The 22,491-nt window shown below is 42.0% G+C and overlaps 1 protein-coding gene across 1 annotated transcript in view; it reads left to right on the forward strand.

The window, feature by feature from the left end:
- GREM2 (gremlin 2, DAN family BMP antagonist) overlaps positions 1 to 22,491 on the forward strand; it is an 84,053-nt gene that overhangs the window by 38,648 nt on the left and 22,914 nt on the right. The window lies entirely within an intron of this gene.

The raw sequence follows: 22,491 nt of genomic DNA on the forward strand, positions 1-22,491 counted from the left end.
TTTTATTATTATTAAAAGAGCTATTTAATGTGAAATAGTTATTTATGGAACCAGAGGCCTTATTCTTTTTTTAAACTTTTTGTTCCCTATTTCCATTCCTGCCCAGGCCAAGTATGGTGACCAAATGTAATGGAAATCAATTGGAAAATTGGAATTGCACAAATTTTACTTGGCTCTGCTTTGTTCGGTCTCACCGTGTATAATCTTTCAAGTCTTTGAACTCCCTTGTGGGCAATCTCTCTCCCCAATAACAGCCCTTGCTTCCTGCATTCAGCTAGTCCATAGTGTTTACTGAAGACCCACAGTATTTACTGAGCCTTTACCATATTAAACAGTAGGGGTCTGTAAGAGAAAGAAATGATGACAAATTATATAGCAATTATTAGTTCACAAGCTGCACTCAGAATGTGTCTCCTTCCTTCTTGGCCTCACCAAGAAAGAGATGATTTCCACAATCCAAGAACTTGGTATTTAAGGAGATAAGACTAATATGCATAAATCAATCGGCAAGCAGTTGATGATTAGCTCTTTATAAAATGGTAAGTCATGCGACCAAAACCTTCCTAAATGGCTGGCCAGGGATGAGATATATCACTAGGGTCAGGTCACCAGGAAGCACATGATGGAAATGTTTGGGTTTTAGCTGCCTGGTAAAGGCAAAGGGAAAAATAGAGGCTGGGGGACAGTGAAAGGACATTACTTACAGGGGGGCTGGACCATCAGCTATTTGAAAAGAGCCGGTGATTATTTTGGGATGCGGGAGAAGCTATGGGTAGAGACACTGGTTTTAGCTTGAATGCGAGGCTTGGCTTTAGGTATTTGTTCTATAGGCCAGTACAGTGCGAGTTTGGGGGAGCAGTAGGAGGGTGGGGGATGAATTGGAAGCTGAGTTTCAAGAAGAATAGCAAACAGTGATATCACATAGAAATTTTAATTTGTTTTTCAAGGGTCCACCTCTTGTAATGTTATCCCACTAATTTACCCACCGCTTTTCCACGTAACTATTTTATTTTACTCTCCTTTTCAATTCCTTACACTTTTTGACCCCTTATTATGTGCTAAACACGGTCTAGAGAAACAAAGACAAGTAAGAATCAATTGCCACTCTCAGAAAGCTTAGGATTTAGCCCAGAATGAGTCCCTGAGACAGTTTCTGGCAGTCCAAAATGTCATAATAATCCTAAGACGTTATTTGTCTGTTTGACGGTGTTGACATTGGCACTGACAGTGCGAAGCAGTGGCGGGTAAAACTGCTGGTGGCTCAGCTCCACTTGGGGCAGCGGCTCCAAACTGGACCGGGAACCACACTCTGCCCCGCACGCGGAGAAAAACAAGCTGTCAGTTCCACATAACATTCATGGTACAGTGGAAAAATTATTAATTTTATTGAATCTCAATCTTTGAGTAGGTATTTTTTAAAAATATATATTTTTTAACTTGATGTTAGAGAGAGAGGAAGGGAGAGGGAGAGAGAGAGAAACATCGATGATGAGAGTCATGGACCGGCTGCCTCCTGCACGCCCCGCACTGGGGATCGAGCCCGCACCCCGGGCCTGTGCCCTGACCGGGAATCGAACCCCGATCTCCTGGATCCTAGGTCAGTGCTCAACCGCTGAGCCACACCGGCCCGGCTGTGCCACTTCTTTCTTATCCATTCGCCTATCAGTGGACACTTAGGTTGTTGCCACATCTTGGTCACTGTAAATAACGCTGCAGTGAACATAGGGTATTCGAATTAATGTTTCAGATTTGAATTAATGTTTCGGATTTTTTCAGAGAAATACCCAGAAGTGGAAATGCTGGGGCATAAGGTAATTCTATTTTTAATTTTGTGAGGAACCGCCCTACTGTTTTCCACGTGGCTGCTGCACCCATCTGTGTTCCCATCAACTGTCATTTAAGTGGCTTTTGGGGGCAGTTTTTATGCATGTTCAACTTGCTGTCTTTAAATAAAGGCCCACTTTAGTTTTACTGCTTATCGTTTGGCAGAATTTCCGGAAATTGTCAGAGATGTGTACACCAGCATTCGCAAAGAATAGAGAATTTAAAAGATTTGATTAAACCTTGATCTGATGTATAAAATTAGCTGAAGATTTATTTCATTTTCAAGCATCCAGCAGAACTTAAGTGAATGTATTCTGTAAAGCAGCATATGGATATTGGGATCTAATGACAGAGGAAAACCGAGTTCATTAATAAATCATGACTAATCTCAATCTCTCATTATTTAGACAAGATTTTATGGACTCTACACTATTAGGATTTGCTCTAGTAGAAACTCATAAGCTGCAGGGAGGTGCCACGAGGCTCATTTTTATTATATCTCAGAAAAACAAATTTGACAGGGAAAATTAAATCGAAAGGAACTAAAGTATCCCGGCAATTAAAATCTATCTGCTCTGCGGGAATTAGGAATTAACTGCAGTTTTTGCATCTGTTTTAAATCATGCTCTTCTCCAAAGATAGCAGGGCTGAGTAGTTAATGAATGAAATACTTTAAATATCTTCCCAGTACAAGTTTTTAAAAACCCTCAAATCATCGAAGGACCTTTTCACCCTTATATCTTGACCCATTGATAGATTTCCTCTAAATATATCTCATCGGCGTCCAAAATGAGGGCTGATTCATCTGGGTCAGCATTCCCTGGAGTGCACACTCGGTTCCAGCTCATGGCCAGCTTTTCATTTGCGTGCTCAGAGGCGGCAGGAGAGCGCACCAGGCTCTGCTATAGTTTTATCTTACACCATTCAGCTCTGGTATATCTCGGTCCTAAGCGTTTTTCTTTTTTACAAATACTTCAATTACTCCCACCACTTTATAAACCAACACTGACTCATTTTAATGGTCAATAATTATAGATAATTCTAACGTTAGCCTTGTCCTTGGTGCCAGTGCTTTGCATATATTAACTCTATGTGGTCCTTTATAACAGCCTATTATTAGAGATGTGTGGCCAAGGCACAGAGAGGCCAGGACCTGGACCCAGTTCTGTTCCAGCCCCAAATTCTGCAAAGTATAAGCACCAAGAGAGATCCCTGTAAAATGCAACTCCGGGAGTCCCATAAGTTCTACTTTTTATAAAAAAGGAGTCTAGACAGGAGCCTCAAAGAGAAAAACAGGGGTTTTCCTCAGAGGTAGCTTTCCTAATATGTCATTTTACTTTAGATTGTTCCCCTATTTATGAGTTTACACCGAACTCTGTAACTCATGTGTTAAGTTTCTTTGAAGACTTAGTTCAGAGCACCTTTAAAACAAAAGCCTGTTCTGTTTTCTCCATTTGCAAAATAAGGGTAAGTTTTCATTTGAAACAAGATAAAGGAATTTCAAAACTTTCCACTTCAACTCCGGTTCGTGGCATCCTGTGGCCCTCCTGGGTTTGTGGACAGTGACACAGGTGCAGAGTAGCTCTGTTTGTGGAAGGAGCCGTAGGCCCCTGCTCGGGAGGCCCCTCCGAGCGAGTTGCAAAGAACATTTGCGTCCTTGTGGGATCAGAAGTGGTATCTGAGGAGGAGGCACTGGCTCTAGACATTGGTCCAAAAGACCTAGAAAGCGATAGATCAGAGGTCACCGCTTCCTTCCAGGACCAAGGAAAAATAAATAATGTGGAGGAAGATATTAGTGCCTTTAGCAACCAGGTCTGGCGTTTATGATTCAGGCAACTCCAGTGCTGGTTTTAGTCTCAGCTAAGAGTTCGTCCATCTGTATCTGGAAGTTGGTTTTTGTGCTCACTTTTTTCTTCTCGGTCCGTGTATAATAAACCCGATTCACATTCTGTGTACATCTATGGGGTATTTTCCATGGAATGTGTTGAGGGGACTTAAGAAAAGCAAACTCTGTAGAGACTGAGTTCAGGTGTTAGCCACTGAGGAATATGAATTCTGCTTTAGGTCGGGGGTAGGCACGTGCCCAGGGATTTCTTTATTTCTCCGTATACGGTTGATATTAATTGTGTAAATAGGCAGTGGCAAGCCTGGGACTTCGCACTGAGTTGAACATGAAGTGTTCACCGTGGCTGCTGAACCGGGAGAGGTGTCTAACTGAATGCAGGGCGCTGTCGGATTGAATTTAGGAGATTTTCATACATTGGACAGGTTGGCAGATGTGTAGGGGGCCCTAGTGAGGACATCAAAAGAAATACTACTTTACTCCTAGGAAATGGGGAAATGGCAATAAAAATTGCACGTGTCATTTGCCTGAGATCTTGAGAGCTGCATCTGTCCCAACTGCAAGAGACTTCAAGAATAGCTTAGCCTTCCTTCCTTCCTTCCACCCTCAGGCGAGCTTCCCATTTTAAGCAATAGCATGGGCAGGCTGGGAAGTACTTGTACTACTTTTATTTGCACTACCCACTGAGTTTGTCAAGCTTTACGTGATGCCTGAAAAGGCCAGTGGTCTCACATTTTAAAAAATGTTATTGAACTATAATGGACACACCGCTGTATAAATTTAAGGGCACAACATAATAATTGATGTATATATTACAAAATTATTACCACAGTAAATTTAGTTGACATCTGTCACCTCACATAGCTACATTTTTTTCTTTGTGATGAGAACTTTTAATATCTACTCTCTTAGGATCTTTCAAATACTGTGTACAATATTGTTAACTACAGTTACCATGCTGCACATCACATCCTCATAAGTTATAATAAGTTATAATTATCTTATAATAAGTTATAAGTTATAATTATCTTATAAGTGGAAGTTTGTACCTTTTGATCACTTTCGCCCAATTCCCCCACTTCCCACCCGCCTCTGGCAACCACAAATCTTATCTCTGTTTCCACAAATTTGAGTTTTTAAAAAGTTTTCACATATTAGTGAGGTCATATGGTATTTGTCTGTGTCTGATTTATTTCAGTTATGCCCTGAAGGTCCATCTGTGTTGTCATGAACAACAGGATTTCGATTCAGCGGTCACTTGGGCTCCGGGGTCAAGGTACACATCAAGGCAGACCCCTAGTGGTCCTTAGCAACAAAGCATGCCAGGATCAGGTTGCTATGTACAACTTCTAATACATGCTGTCTGCCAGAAATACTGCTGAATATCTTTCTTAAAAGATCCTGTCTCTGTATTTAATACAAGAAATACAAAAGAGAGAAGAAATACTTAAAATGAGCTTTAAAATATTTACATACATAAAATGCGGTCACCAAGTACCCTTAATAGCCATAGAACAATCCACAAGTGTTCAGTAATTAAGGGAGTGTGTGTTGGTTAATATTATATCATCTTAACATAGGCATTTTTCAGCATCATTCAAACACAACAACTCATAAGATGCCTCCCCCCATCAAGGTAGGCCAGAACTCTATGAACTACATGATATTCTGGAAAAAGCAAAACTGTGGAAACGATGAAAAGATCACTGGTTTCCAGGGATGGGGGATGAACAGGCTGAGCACAGAGGATTTTGGGGACAGTGGAAATATTCTGGGGATGCACTGCAATGACCCTGCAGTTCAGCCCAAGCATGTGGGCCTAGCTCCCTCTTTTTTAACGTTCCTTCCCTTTCTCCTGTCGGATAACTTTTATTACTCTCTCACCTGTTCATTCATTTATTCAAAAACTGGTCAATCGGCATTTACTGTGCTGGCGCCTCACTCCTCCTTGGTGTTTTTTCATAGAGTAAGCAGACGATTACAATTTTCTCCCAAAGAGCTCTCCGTTCCCAGAATTGTCCTTCAGGCACCGTATTAGTCCTAAAACACCTCTTCATGGACACCACTGCTCTGTTACCAAACCTTGCATTCGTCAAGATCAAATCTAAATTCATTCGCTTGGCATTTGAGGTTCTTAAAAGCCTGGATGCTCCACTTCCAGCCCTACCTTCTCCTCACGTGCACTTTTCTGACCTCCCTTCACTTTTTTAAATCAAAAGAACCCTCTCCCAGCTGCACCTTGCTTTGTGACCACGCTTCCTTCACATTCCTTGCCTGGAAGAACTTCCATCACAGCCCCCCTTAAATCCTCTTGAGACCAGTCCATTCCCCATGTCCCTCGTTAGGCCATTTACGACGACTCCAGTCTTCAGTATATCCTTTCTCGTCTGAATTTTTGTGGCACTAATCATCTGCCCCTCCCTTCTATCAGCAATTTCCACACAATGTCCTATATTGCTAGGTATTTTTACACATGTATGTGTGCATTCTCTCTTCCTAACTATATTACAATCCCATGAAAGATGGGTTACTTCTTGGAGCCGCCGACATCTAAATGGTACTTAAAAACATTAAGCAGACAAGGGAGGTGTTCAATACTTATGTGTTAACAACTACTTCTTTCGATCAAATCAAAATTTTATGGATTTTTTTCATTCCCCCAAAATACCATGGACAGTGCCAACATATTCGAGGATGTTTTTAAAATCTATAGAAGGATGTACACCTTTGAGACACAGACATAAGTATAATTTGCAAGCATCTCTATAGTTCATGCTTCTACTGAATTATGTGCAATACTCTATGGTAGGTACTGTGGGCAAGGTGAGATAAATATGACCATCTCCCCCTGGAGGACTTATAATTTTATAAGACATGGACATGTGTTCCTACCCTCTAGAGCTGGCAGTGGGTGGTCTTGAGAGACATGCACCCAATGGGCACTGTGAATGGTTAAGTGACAAATCCTGCTTGGAGAAACTGAAGGCATCTGCAGAGGGATCGGGGAGAAAATTAGCAGTTTGTAATGAATTTGTTCTGTTCTAAACTTTATTTATTGAGGCTTAAAATAATAACTAATGAGTAAGTATTACATGGTTAATTAAGCAAGTTTGTCAGTTTTATGCAGAACAGTCATGTTCTGAATACACTATATTTTATTTTTAAATGTATATTCTAGATTTTATTTTTCAATTGCAGCTGGCTTTCACTATTATTATGTATTAGTTTCAGGGAAACAGCACAGTGGTTACACAGTCATATCCTTTACAAAGTGATCCCCTGATATTTCCAGTACCCACCTAGCACCATACATTATCACATTTTATTGACTGTCCTCCCTCTGCTGTACATTACATCCCTGTGACTATCTTGTAACTACCAATTTGTACTTCTTAATCCCTTTACCTTTCTCACCCAGCTCCCTAAATCCCCTCTACTCTAGCAATCATCAGTCTGTCTCTGTATTTATGTCTCTTTTCTTATTTTGTTTGTTCATTTATTTTGTTCTTTACATTCCACATATAAGTGAAATTATGTGGTATTTGTCTTTCTCTGTCTGACTTATTTCATTTAGCATAATACTATTCCATCTTATTTTCTTTTTATGAAATGAGTTGCTATGGGTGGTGGGAGTTTTGAACTTTGAGAATTGAGTAACATTTTATAGGCTAACGGAATAGGAAGAGCTAGAGATTTCTGATAGCTTGGTTCTTTACAACACATAGATGAGTCATACATAAACCACATTGGCGATTTAGGTAAGAAAAAGAACAGAGTAGTAGCATTCAGGATGATAAAAACACATCATTTTAAACTCCAAAGATCACAAAACAAAGTGAAAGAGATGTGTGAAGGAGTATAGACAAACTTGGAAATGGTTGAAAATACAAGAATGAAATCATTTTTCTTAAAATAATAGAAATCACACAGCACTGACTGATACAGTTTTTTAAGCCACAGGTGGAGAATTTTGAATATATCAACCACCTTTAGTTCTGTTCGTGTTTCCATGGAAGAGCATATAACATTCTTTTAAAATTATTATAGTCTCAATTATATATGGTTTTTCTCTTAAAATATCAATTTTCAGAAATAGTGCAAGGCTTATATATCAATCCCGTTTGAAATGTAATTACTTAGTTACATTAGAAAGTGGGTTTAATATTATAACAATCTACTCTTGATGACATATTTTGTGTTTATGTCAAATATTTTTTATGGAAGGTACACTTTGTTCCTAAAACTAACATAAATTATATGTGATAACTGCTGGACTTGGTATCCAACATCTTTCACAACGTGCTTTCTCTGCTCACTTTCCTGGGCTGTAGAGTCATCTTAAGGTGACATAAGCCTGGTCCAACCTTAGGCAATTCACAGTTCGATGGAGGAGGTATAGTTATAAACAAATAATCATGATATAGTTATCCAGAAAATGCATTTGAACCCGGGAAACAAAGCAGTCTAGGACATTCTAGGAGGCTTCACAGAGGAACTGTTGTTTTAGTGAAATCTTGAAAATGTGTACAAAGGAAAATAAGAGGCTTCACAAAGAAGGTGAAGTTTGGGTTGGATCTTGATGAATTTGTAAAAGCGGAGGGAACTCTTTCTTCCCCAGAGGATGATGAATAATTTGGCAAGAACCTTCAGTGTACTAGGATTCATCTAAAGATAAAAACTTACAAAGCATAAAAAATTATGATGTCTTGTCCCAAATCAAAAGCATAAGCAAAGTTTTGTGGCAGATTAGCCTGTTCCTAATCCTCTCATGCCAAAGCTTCATATAATTCTAACTCTGACAAAGTTGAGTGAAAATAATCCAGTTATTCATCAGTATAAGAGAAAAAATGCACCAGCTCCCGAGAATTAGAGTGTGAATCAGTGGCTGTGGAGTGGACAAAGGTGGCTCTGAGTTCCACACATCTGGAAGGGGTGACTGAGTGGCCCATCAGTCAGCTTGATTTATGGTTTCTCGGTCTTGACGCTGCTGATGTCAGGGACAAGATGACTGTTTGTTATGGAGGACTGTTCTGTGCACAGTAGGATGTTTTGCATCACCCCTGGCCTCTACCCTCTAGATTTCAGTAGCGCCGCACCCTCTAGGAGCGACAATCAAAAATGACTCCATATAGTGACAGATGTCCCCCGGGGGAATTCATGTGTAGCTAAAAACCACTGATCTAATCAATGCACAGTTTCCTGTCCCAGAATTGGGGCCCAAAGTAGCAACGTGGAAAAGTGAGTGACGAAGACAGTGCGAGCATCACTGCTCCTCGTGTGCATTAGCTCAGCCCAGATGATCTGCACCCAGCCCAGGATGCACTCTGGGCCCTTCATGACCTTCATCTCAGCGATTCCCTCAGAATGTTAGACACAGAAACTCAAGTCGTTTTCTTGTCCTGCTGGAAAGAATACAGTATCATTTCCTTAATTCACACTCAGTTTATAAAGAGGTGGGTGGTAGGGAACCTTCACATTTTTGGCCCGCCTAAGTTAGTTGACCAAACTCAAAGTTAGAGCCATCAAGGGAAAAAATGAAGACAAAAGGGAGCAGTAAAGTAAAAACCCATCCTCATATCCTAGGAACCCAATAAGTCTTTGAACATGAAGCAGAGACTTGAGAATTTGGCTGGAGAAAATGTCCCACGAGGGAAGAGCTTCTAGGGCTCCCGGCCAGGACCTAAGTTCTCAAGGCCTTGGCTTGTGGGCCACCAAAGGCGCAGTTCCATCCCAGGAGGTGCCAGCCTTGCCCTATGGTCTTTCAATCCCCTGAGGCCACCTGTGGGCCCCTTTGGGATTCTTCTCTTTAACCTTAACGCCATACTCTCCAGAAATATCAACATTCCTTTTCATCTCAGGCTTTTGAGAATGGTGAAAATGCAACTTGCTCTTACTTGAGCTGATCCCACTCTTATCCAAGGAAAGTCTTCTAAACGGTGTCTGGCCTAGATACTCCGTTTCTCTTAGTGTTCATCACAAGCGTGAGCCAAGGAGAAGCCAAGCTATTCCACACAAGTCCATTCTCTTTCAATCTGAAAAGACAAACTGGGCAGATGCCCTGAAAACAGAGGCATGAACCAGAAGGATTCTTCTTGCTGGTAATGTAGGAAATAAACTGACCAGTGACTCCTTAGTAACTGTTTTCTCTTAAGGTTTATATATGTTCTGTGTTGTTTAATGTGTTCTCTGCTGTTAGTGGCTGTGATTCTAGTCCCCCTGAAACACAGACTCCCAGGCCCATTTCAACCAGCATGTGTTCTAGGAAACAGCCCAGGCAAGGGCAGATCTCCTGGTTGTGTGTTGTTTGTTTTCTTGGTTTTCCTCTTGTTTTTCTCTCCTCTCCACTTGGCAGGAATTGAAGGACTGATGATGGCCTGCTCTCCTCCCTCCCCCTTTTGGTAAAGGAGCTCTTCAATGCAATAAGTTAGTCTAGACAAAGAAAATTAATGTAATTAGTAGAAAGCTTGCAAATGTGCTGTGTAGGAGGCTCTGTCATTACAGACCCTCGCCCAGGCTCCTGTGGTTTGGTGTGTGTACAGAAGGATAGTTCTGGGTTTCCTCTCTGTAGAGAGGAATAAAATAATACTGGGTTTCAATTAGAGACATAACTGCAATTTAGGCAGGGGCATAGAACAGGGTGGCTGACAGCTATGCCAAGCTAATGTCATAAGACATGAAACCCCGGCACATAGCAGGGGATCCTGAGGCATCTCGCTTACCACAGCCTTCATACTCAATAAGACACCCAAGACTAGCAATTAGAATGCAGACAGAACAAATATTTACATTCTGAGAAAACAAAGGAGGAGGGATCAACAACAGAATGAATTGAAAGCCGCAAGATCTCAGATGTGGGCCAGCAAAGTGTCCCTGTCAGTGTGAAGCAGGAAGACAGAATGAGTTTCCAGTATTTTGCAGTTCAGAGATCCCGATTACTGGAAAATTTGCAATAACATTGCAGTTCAAACTCTCTACTTCATTCATGCTACACGGGGTTTCGCAGGAGTCCACTGTCCTTTCCCTCCACCCACCCTCGAAGCCTACTATTGGCCCCAAGTTGTTTTCTTCACCATGTGTATATGAGTTTTGTCTGAACGTATTATTTCAAGAAGGTCTTCCAAAGGCCTAGAAGTGCTCACGCATATTTTAAAATCATGTATCAATTCATAAATCCATTTTGTTAAAGAGCCTCTGTTCTGAATGATCAGAGAGTGAGGTAAGATCTAGAAATCTAAGACAAGGAAGGTCTTGGGGGGGGGTGTCCAGAAAAGGAGAGATATTTGGCATCTCTCTCCTCCAGAAGCCGTAAGTAGACATGCTTCCCTTTTTTCTAAGTAGTTTTAGACGGTTCGCCCATGCAAGCTCAGAGAATAGATCTGGAGAAGGGGGGTGGAATCCTGGTCAGAGACATGTCACTGACAGGAAGACCCCAAGTCAGCCTTTGTAACTGGACCGAAGCCTTTAGTTTTGACCAATTTGGCCGGAATCAGGATATTATAAGAAATCCAGAGGGAGCAGTAAATGAGGGTGGAATGACTGGGGCCTGGCTAGCGCCGAAAGGCAGCTCTGTGCACATGGCTTGGCTTTAACAGGGCAAATGATGCTAACTTTCCCCTTCCAAGTGCCTCTAATTCTGAAATTCTATAAGCATGAGATGCTGTCTCAGCCCCTTTTGATCTCCATCGCCTCCTAATGGATGTCTGCCATGCGCTTGGCATTGGGACTTGGGAAAATGACTTTGCTGCCAATTATCTGATACTGTTATTTCATTTCTAAAATGCAATATCTCAGAATTGTTCATTCGAGAGATGTTTCAAAGCATTTTTAGCCAGAGTGCCAAGTTTCAGATTCATTTTTGGAGAGACACATACTCATAGTATTTTACTCAATTTAATATTTTTTAAAGGGTACTATTGAGTACTTGCTGTCTACCAAACTCCATCCTAAAAGGTCTTTACACGTTTTTAATACAAATGGGGGGGGGGGTGATGACTCCATGCTCTTGTAAATCTTTCCCAGGTTACAAAAACTAAAGAAGGTCCCTAATCTTAGTTCTACTTAAGCAGGGTGACATTATTAGGGGGATCATCTATCAAGAAACAATTAATAAGAAGCATCTTAGAGAAAATAAAACCTCTGAGAGTCAAGACAGAACCGGGGGAGGGGGGGCGCAGACTTAGAAACTGGGGGCAGACTCAGTCTGAACTCCTGAACTTTCCAGGTTGGTAATAAAAGGAACTAAATTTAAGGTCAGTGTGGCCAGGAAATTTTATTTTCTAGACAATTCTGTTTCAACTTGTTCCCCTCTCCGCTTATTGAGTTTTGAAATCTATTGTTTCAAACACATGAAATCTGTTGAGGTTTAATGTTTTTTGGTTTAATAAAGCAGAACTGAGTCTTTTTATTTGGGGTGGTGCAGTGTGTCAGTCGTTTCAGGATTCAGCGTCGGAAGCGAAGTTCTGTAGAGAAACATTATGGAAGTTATTTCGTAAATCACGGAATCCTACAGGGTTTATAACATTGATGTTTTTCCACTTTGATAATAGAGTATACACCCGCCCTTGTTGTAGAGGCTACTGAACTCTGTTGTTTCCTTGGGCATTAGATCCTTCCCCTTTCCCACCATGCTGTTCCCTGTGTTCACCATGCTTCTTAAACTCTCACCCATACCTGTGTTCTCCCATAGACAGCTTCAGAGAACAGAGACGTGGCCGGGCATGAATTCCCTTGTCCCTGAAACGTATCTCCCTCCACAACTAGCAATTCTTTTCTCCTTCCTTCCCATCTCAGAAATGAGATATCTTGTCCAGCATTTTCTTTCTTTCCACTATTTTCATACTCACCCTATTTTGCTCTCAACTTTAAATATATTCAAGTAGATTTCACTTTTTAAAAAGATTTTTAAATTGACTTTTAGAGAGAAGAAGGGACAGGGGGAGAGAGAGAGAGAGAAACATCGGTGTGAGAGTAAAACATCGATCGGCTGCCTCCTGCACGCCCCCAACTGGGGATCGAGCCCACGACCCTGGCATGTGCTCTGGGAATCGAACTAGCAACCTCTTGGTGCCTGGGACAGTGCCCAACCAACTGAGTCACACGTGCCAGGGCCAGATAGCTTCCATTTTAAATTTAACATTTACAAGAGGAAATAAAGGAAGGAGGAAGGAAGGAAGGAGGGAGGGAGGCTGGCTGTAATTTTTAAGGCCTGTTCTAGCTTCCTGGGGGGAAAAGATCTGTGTTTGTTTTTTCTCCCACAGCATAATCCAAACTGCTTTAACTAAGGTATCCAATTCGTTAGGAATTGGTTGGTCATTTCAGTCCTATCTCCTCTAACAAGTGGCAGTGTACTTTGTTCAGCGCTCCAATCCTTGGCACTTCTGCTTTTCTTGGATTCTGGGTGCATCTCCTTCCAAACTTCTCTGTCCCCTTTGAAGGAATTTTATCTTCTGCTCATCCCAAATATCAGCCTTTCCAAGGTTCAGTGTTTGTCTCTTTCAAACCCCACATTGCCCTGGGGGATCTTATCTTCATGGGCATAACTACAGATGGCTTCCAGACCTAGCCCCAGCTGGGACTTTCTCTTCATCTCCAAACCCATGTTTTCAACATGTTATCTCCCTGTCCTGGGGAAAATGACCACACCCCTGGTAGACTGAGAATATTGAATTGCTCAGGCACAAGTGTCAAGTTCTCCCCACTCTTCATCAAGGTACCAGTTGATTCTTCCGCCCTTACACATGTTCTCTAGGGTCAAAGGCACATTCACCGTGACCAACCCAAGGTCAGCGCGTCCACCTGTGTGCACTGGGCCGCATGCCCCTACCTTCCCGCTACATTACAAACCCTGCTCCAGGATTCATTATATTCTTTTTCTTACATGATTTAAACCTCATGCTTTCTGCTAGTTCCCCCGCTCAGTTTAAAAAAATATATGTACATAAGTCCCATTCAAATAAATGAATGGATAAGTAATATATTATCTCCATTAGAGCTGCCCTCCTGTAAGCACCCTATGAAGGCCTGACTCTTCGCTTTCCCTTCTTAGTCAGCTTTCCTGGAAGAGCACCCCGCACGGTGGTGCCAGGTTCTCACATCCTTTCCGATCTTCAGCCTCTTGCAGTTTGGCCTCCGTGACACCGGCGGCAGTGGAATTGCTCTGACGACGATCACTGACGTCCAGACTCGCTTGAGCCCTTGTCTCGCTCCTCCCGGCCTCTGAGGACCTGATTTTTATTTCTGTGATCTCTACTGCCAGGTCCCCTTTCTCCATGCACCATGCAGACATGTCGCATATGTCATATAATGCCTACCGTATTGTATTGTAAGTTCCACCTTTCTTGCCCAACTCCTTAATGAAACTGAGTTATTTCTGGTAGGTTCTATGTCATAGTCAACTCTGGATTGTAATATCAACCGTAGTATCTACCACACATAAGCAATTGATTGCTGCTGGTTGAATGAGTGAGTGAGTGAGTGAATGAATGAATGAATGAATAGAAATAAAGTTTAGAAAAGTTAAACAACTTGAAAAGTATGAGGGAACCAGTGCACACTTAAAGAAGAATGCTAAAGGCAGTAAGTGCATTGATTCTGAGCCTGAGAGAGAAGCTGGGTTGAATTTGACCTTGGCCGCTCAGTTATTTAGATAGGTAGAAGGAAATATTTAGGTAGATACTTAACTCCTCTAAGCATTTCTCCCTTATCTATAAAGTGGTAAGGATGGTGACGACGATGATGATGATGATGACCTGAGATGGTTCTTGGAAGGGTAAATTCATATAACTTATATAATGTGGTTATTACAGGACTTGACATAAGATGGGCCCTCAGTAAATGTCACTTATTTTGATTACCTTGTGTCTGGCAGATTGTTTTGTACTTTTTAATCGATTAGTCTTTTCATTAAAAATCATTGTGAATGTCACTTGTAGAACTTTGGTTAACTTTGGAAAATTGCCAGTAAGTTCAAGCCTCATGAGTTTCTAGAGATGGGAAAGATGATAAAGGTCATATAGTTCGAAACTCTCACTTTTTATATTGAGAAATAGTGGTCTAAGGAGATTAAGATCTAGGTCATGTAGCTTGTTAGACGTCAGTTCGTGAAGATCTAAGATGAGAACCAAAGTATCTACCAAAGCCTATTCCTCCCACTTGCTTGGATTGGTGAAGTCAACACGACTATTAGATTTTAAGAAACCTGAAAGCCCTAGAGACTCCTGAGTCCATGTCAGGAAGCAGGAAAATGCCAAATGGGTGGAGAAGTGGCCTGTCACATAACCACACGCCAGCTACACTATTCTGCATCATTATTTCCTTTGTCTGGGAGGTTTTTCTTTTCCAAATTAAAAAAAAAAAAAAGAACTATGAAGATATTTATAAAATACATATAAGTCTGATTAAAATTACAGCAACTACTGTAAGCCCTGCATTGAGATGGACACATGTCCACGGCTGGCATGCAGCTCTGATACATTTAATGCCACCCTTTCTGTCTGGCTTTAACTATGTTGCCTTCTCCCTATTAAGTTATCTTCCAGAAAAATTAAAATTTTAATTATATTCCCAGTTTGTTAGAGGTACTCCAGTAGGGTAAGGTAAAGAAAGAAACTCTCTATAAATAGATGGAGACACAGCTGAGAGAACATGAAAGAAAAATATCAGTTTGTGCCAGAAAGGGGGGAAAAATGCTATAGGGCCGAGAGCATTTCTTCTTCTTACAGGAATCCAAAAGGGAGCTTCTAAACGAGTCTTCCTTGGTTTAAGGGAGTTTCCTAATTTCATGAATGTCTTGGTAATAAGTTCAATTATCCCAATTATTTGGCACCAAATCCGATTGAAGACTTAATAGAATGAAATAAAGCCCTTAATAACACAGGCTCCTAGATGTCTGTCATCATTTCGAAGTTTATAGGATTGTCTGGTTTTGCTCTGAGATTTTTTTTAAAAACAGCAAAAGTGCGCTCTAGAAACCGTTGTGTTTATCCTTTCAGTTCATCTGCTCACTGTGGACTCTCTCATTCACAAGCATTTGACGGCTAGACACGATGAATGACCCTCCCAAACTGTGAGGCCCAATTTTTGTCGGTGACATTCAAGGAAAAATACGACAGAAAGAACAGCATTTGACTTGGAGTCCTTTAAATGTGACTTCTGTAGAAAGAATCTCTAGGCTCTTTGGTGGTAGCTGCTCTCCATAGAACTTGTCATTGCAACACCTCATGTGATTGCATTTGGTAGGGCTTCCCATCAGAGTCATTGGTGACAACTGTTATTTAAAACTCTGTGTAACAGTCCCCTGGAATTGTATGTTTTTTATGCACTACAATTTCAAGATACCTTTTCTTCCTGGAAGCCACATGTGATCCTTTCGATTTTGCCACTCATAAAGGAGTCATATATTTTAGAAAGGAATGTCGAGAGCTAGGGATATAGGAAGGATCTGGAGAATTGCTTGGTTTTTTGTGTGAACCAGAGATTATCAAAGAATTTAGAGCAAGAAAGGGTCTTAGAAATCATCTTGTCTGAAAGGTCCCAAGGTGGTGTCCCTTGCTTGTAACACCAGTCCAAAGAGATACTTCTCCCAAGTTTCCATTAGCCCAGGAAATCTTGCACACTCTAACCCTCTTTTAGAGACACGTATCATATTAGTCACATTTAAATCTTCCAGAAAAGAAGGCTCTATAGCTATGTTAACCCTGCTTGTTGTGATTCATTTGGTCACAGAACTCAATTAGTCCATGAAACTAGCATTCAGAAATTCATGTTTTAGGAAACACTGAGCCTACTCCCTTTTCTTGAGAAACTTGGGGCCCAAGGAAGTTGTCAAATGGTCAATTAGCATCTAAAACTAGAACCTTGGAATTGAAACATGAACCAGCTTTTAGGGTCACCCGTGCCCTAAGAACACCACGTCAAAGTCCTTGGGTAGTGAGTATAAGGACTGACTCTGTGTGCGTTTTTAAATTCTTTTTATCAACCTGGTAGTGTCAGTGTCTTAGCATGTGTGCAAATTAACCTGGGAAAGACAAACCTAGGAGGGACTAATAGCACAGTGACATCACTTAGGAAGTGTGTCACCAAAGCGCCTACTTTGAAAGCTTAGGGAAATTCATAGAACTAACAGAGAACTCATTCATAGAACTAATATCATAGAACTAATACAGAACTAATATAGTAGAACTAATGTCATAGAACTAATAAAGAACTCATTCATGGAACTAATATAGTAGAACTATAATATCACAGAGCTAATATGGAACTCATTAGAGAAATCATTTTCCTAAAGGATTAAATGTATTTGTAGGACTCCCTGATAATCCTGGAATTTAGTGGTTAGCAGAGTTTTGAGCAGATTTAAGTTGTTTCTGTTTTATTTTCTATTTACCTAATATATTCACTTACTAACCTTTGTGTACAGTCGACATATCAGGGGGATTTTTATACTCTCTTGCTGTAGAGGGGAGGCCCCCTAGGTTAGTCTGCTGGAAAGCCATTCCCTGATGAGATGCTCCATGAGAACAGCAGTGTGGAAGGATCTGCTGTTTTGCCAAGTGAACTCTTGCTTTCTGTGTTCATTCTGGTTCCGAATTTCCATGCTTTGTCATTTCCTCAATTCTCTGATGTAAATATATAATCACCGGCTTAACAATATGTATTAGAAAAAACATAGGCATAGGCGATTTTTAAAAAGAGAACTCTGTCCATTGGTTCAAGTGAGCCGATCAAGAAAGCACCAGGTAGATTACTGCGACATCACTGGATTCCACTGCCTAAGAATCCATTGGTTTGCCCCCCGCCCCCCATCTCATCAGAAAGCCCTTCAGCAAAAAGTGTTCCCCGGCACCCTCACGCGCCCACTGAGCTAAGGCTGACAGTCTCATGTCATCACCAGAAGTGGTCAGAGAGTAAAGGAAACTGAATCCAAACAGTTCCGATCCTGCTTCGCCTTCAAACTTTGGGTGATAAATATGGGGACTCATCAGGGGCTCCCTTTAAGCAACTCCCAGGGGCCCCTACACTGGGACGTAGGAGACAGAGGTGGAAAGCCATCCAGGTTCAATGATTCTCCTTGATGTGGCTTCGGCAGAGCTTGTGCTAAGCCCAAGGCTCTGCCTGGATAGAAAGGGTTGTTCTCAGGCTAGAAAGTCATAAAACCCCAAAATGAAGTTTGTCATTTCCCTGCCAAGGCCCCGGGTGATGCTGGAGCTGAGGAGCCAGACGCTGAAGACACAATGGAGGGGCCAGTGAGACGCTTTCAAGTCAGGCTGGTCTCAGCAGCTCTGAGCAAAGAGGAGGGGCTTGGTACTAATTACTTAATGGATTTATTTAATGAACGATGCAGTGGTTTTTGTGGTTCTTAGATGTATCCAGAAAAAACAGCGCAGACAGTTTTTAAAATATTTCCTTTCCAGTCCAGATTCGACTTTCTCCTTGCGGCCAGTGGTGTTTGTGGAATATTAGAGATTGGAGACGGACAAATAAAGAAAAGAGTGAGTGGCTAGTGAGAGTCATGCTTGCCCAGGGTTTCACAAATACCATTGAGCACCTACTTCACTAAGGTCACATAGTAAAATCCAGTCCCAGAAATTTCAAAATTCCATAAGAAATCTCATCATCTAGAAGGCAATTGTATCCTTCGTATCCTTTGGAGTAAAACTTGATATTCAGATATTTAAATGGAGTTCAGACTTCTTTGAGCCTGTTTCCTTAAATATAACCCAAGAATAAGCGCCTCACTGTGCTTCGGAAGGTCCCTGGAGGGACTAAATGAGATGATGTTGTATAAAGGTGTTAGCCCTGTACCAGGCACGTAGCGTTGGAAATTAGCCACGATAAGTGCTATATTAGCCAGTGCCTAAATTTTCTGTATGTCTCTGAATTATTTGGGGGATTTTTTACGTTAATCTTTTTCTTTCTATAATTTCATATTCCTCTGGTGCCAGAAAAGTTCTGTGGGTGATTTTGGTAATTTTACGCATTGCGTGGTGAGATAAGCAAAGACTTCGGACGCAGACACCTTTGGACTTGACTTTTGCCCCCTCATCTTAGTGGCTGTGTCACCTTGGGCAGGTGATGAAAGCTGGGTTTGCTTACCTGTGAGGCAGGGATGACAGTGTCACGCTTGTGTCGCCAGGATGAGAGACTCAAGCTATACAGCAGGCACCAAATAAATGACAGGTTGGCGAGCTGCGTTTCTCCTCCTGCCTCCGCAGCTCTCCCTCCGGCCTTTCCTCTCTCTAAACAGACCCCATAAACCCACCAACACACAGGCAAAGCGCTTCCTACTGTGAACAGGAGAAATGGCCTTGTGAAACGTTTTTATTTTCCCCCTGGTTCTCTGTGGTTGTCCTAAACAAGGCATTTTCTGTAAAACCTGAGTATGCCCTAAGAAGTTGGTCCAAAAGCAAAGACACTAAATCAGTGCTAATCTTCTTTAATGATATAAAATTGCCCTAATTGTCTGTATGCAGTATTATTTTAAAGACTCAGTGAGACCTATAAATGGTCTCGAGTTACAAATAGAGAGTGATATATGGAGATAAACAACTGTGCGTCTTGTTAAACCAACCGAGATTCAATTTCCCTTTCTTTAATAAAATTAATGGTATTTTTGTATCTGGGCTACTGAGACCAGTAGGAGAAAATGCCAGCAGACTTAGAACTAGATTAATCAACATGACATGGATACAGATGGGTAACACTGAGGAGGTGCCCCCTCCCCAAAGTGGACTTAATTCCCGGTCCTGTTCACCAGCCCCCCCTGTTTTCCTTCCTTGACTTCTCTACGTGTCTCCCTCTCACCAGCCTGGGCTTTGAGGGTTGCTATGAGTAAGTATTGCTTAGCTAGTGGAACATCAGCTAATACGGTTAAAAGGTAACAAGGTAACTGACCCCATCCTGGGGGCTCAGGTTTCTCCCCAGCCATTGCACTTAGGCCCTCTCTTGGATGCCCAGAAAAGCAGTTTTTAACCTGGCAACACCCACGTCCCTTTTTTTTTTGCTGCGTGTCAGTATTGAGAGACTTTCGCTGGGGCTCCGATATTTTTTCTGAAGCGGTGAAAAATGCAGTGTGCGTCTGTCCACGCGATGCTCTGAAAAGGGGCTTCCACGTCAGCGCAGAGATTTGGAATTGCCTCAAAGACAGATAGGGGTCAGAGAGTGCCTGGCAGATCAGTAATAGAATATTTAAATCAAAGTACTTCTTGGGAGAGAGCCAAGGCAGAGAAGGGGGCCTGAGTAACCCGAGCCGGGCCGTGGCATGGCTCATAGCTCCAGCAGCTGCACCAGGGCCTTCGGCTGGCTTGCCTGGACGGCCGGCGAGCCAGGGGAACACGGGTTTAAATGCTTGCTGGATTAGTGATAAAGGCAGCGAGGGGATTGAGTTGCTTGGATTTCTGCAGAAACCAGCATATGAAACTCATGTGCTGGTCGTAAGAAGGGCCTTAAAAATAATCACCCCAAACCACCTATCCAGTGTATTGACTGTGATGATGCTGTTATTAAAACATGACTCCTAATGTCTTAAGGATGACTTTGCCCAGCACCTGCACCCCGGAATCATTGTGAGAGAGGTGCGGTGGTCCAAGGATGGCCACATCCTAATCCCCGGGGACTTGGGTATATGCTCACCTAATGGCAAAAGGGACTTCACAGGGGTGATTAAGTTAAGGATCCTGCGGTGGGGAGATTGTCCTGGATAATTCAGGTGGGCCCAGTATAAATACATGAGTCCTTAAAAGAGAACCTTTCCTGGCTGTGGAAAGAGCAAGGAAATGGACCCTCTCCTAGAGCCTCCAGAAGGGAACACCTTCCCGAGGACACCTTGGCTTTAGCCCGCTGAGGCCCATGTCCGACTTCTGCAGAGCTGTTAGATAATGTATTTGTGCTGATTTGAGCCACGAAATTTGTGGTCATTTGCTATGACAGCAAAAGAAAACGGGTACAGGAAGATTAGAGTTTCAGGCAGAGCCCTCGCCCTGGCCCTTTGTTCTAGAAAAGTCCCTTGTGGTCCAGGCTGAGAGCCGGGAGAGCCGTAAGAACCGTTACTGGGTACTTGCCCTTCCCAGAGGAAGGGGTGCAAAGAGATGACAAGGAGCCATAGTCCTACCTGCAGCATCACCCCTGACCTCAGCTTGAGGGGACAGCTGAGCCACCTTAAGGTAAGAGGTCATGACATCTCCTGCCTGATAAGTAGGTAACTGGAGGTGATGCAGGACATCAGAGGAAGGTTGTACAGGATCCAGTGATACAGGGAGAAGGGAAAGTGGGTACCAGTCATCTAGAGCCCCCCCAACTAGGTTCTTCACATCTGGTTTAACTGAGATTCCTGAGAAGGTGGAGAAAACTAAGAGCAGAGCAGCCCTGTGACTTGCCCAAGGCCACAGCCTCTCTTAGTCGCTGTGACACTAGGTGAGAAGCAGGCCTGCCCGACCCCAGACCCGCAGGCTCAGCGCAGCTCGAGCTGCTCCTGGCGGAGGTGTGAACTCCCACTGCTTCAGCGCCCTAATCTGAAGGTCACTTTGGGCTTGTGCTCCAGGGGCTGCGGCCCTGCTGATAGGTCTGTTCTGATCTTGGAACCGGTTCAGAAAAGCACGGCAGGAAAAAAGAGCAAAGGGAAGGTCATCGAAAAGCAAACATATTTCAACCTAGGGTGGCTTTCTTGTTTTGTGTCATTCTTGGGAAGGCCTTCTCCAAACCTAGATTATGAAAAAATGTGTCCTCTGGGACTTTTTATGATACTTTTCCCTTTTAGCTAAATCTTGGATCCATGGGGCATTTATACTGGTGTAATGTGAGCCAGGGACTCAACTCCATACTTTACAGGTGGATTTTCAGTTGCCCCAGAACCATTTATTGCATAACCGATAATTCGTCACTTATTCAGAATGCCACCACAATTCTTCCTAAATATCCATATGCACCCGAGTCTTTTCCCCCCAAACTTCCAATTCTGTCCCATAAACAAATCAAAAGACAATGAATTGGATTAAAAAAAAGTACTTGTAACAGATATCTCAAAGGCTATCCTATAGAAAGAGCTTCTAAATATCAATTAAAATAAATAAAAGATATAACAGACATTTCATAAAAGGGAATATGTAAATAGATTTAAACAAGTGAAAAGTTACTTAACCTCTCTCTTAATGTGGGAATGAAAATAAAAGAAGAGTGAAACACCATTTTTAACCCATGAGACTGGCAAAAATCCAAATGTCACTAACACACTATGCTGGCTACAATATATAATTAACAGAATACCCATTGGTACGGCCTGTGAAGAGGGCTGTTTAGAAATACCTATTAAAATTACACACACACATAGCATTTGAACCAGGAATTTATATTAAGAATTTATATTAAAGGTAAAATTACATATATTGAAATGATCCAGGAGTAAGATTTTTCATTGCCACCCTGCATGTAACTACACATAATACAGAAAAAATCTAAACGATTATCGATAAGTTATTGGTTAAATAAATTCTCACGAAACATTTAATGAATTAGGATGCAGCTCCCACAAATAGCGAGAACTCTATGTACTGTTATGAAGGTTTTCTAGATTTATTGTTAAATCTCTCCCCAAAGAACATTTGGGAATGTCCAGGGAACATTTTGGGTGTCGCATCTGAGAGGGACAGAAGGGCTGCTAGTGGTATCTAGTGGGTAGAAGCCTGGGATGCTACTAAAATCTGCAGTATCCAGGACAAAGCCCCACAGTATCTATAGGATTATCTATCGAAGTCTAAAATCTCCACAGTGTCAAGGTTGAGAAACCCTGCTCTAGAACAATGACCAGAGATTGATTATATTACATACCTGTT

This window comes from Miniopterus schreibersii (genome assembly GCF_964146895.1).
Source record: "Miniopterus schreibersii genome assembly, chromosome: 21".
In the NCBI taxonomy this organism is placed as follows: Eukaryota; Metazoa; Chordata; class Mammalia; order Chiroptera; family Miniopteridae; genus Miniopterus; species Miniopterus schreibersii.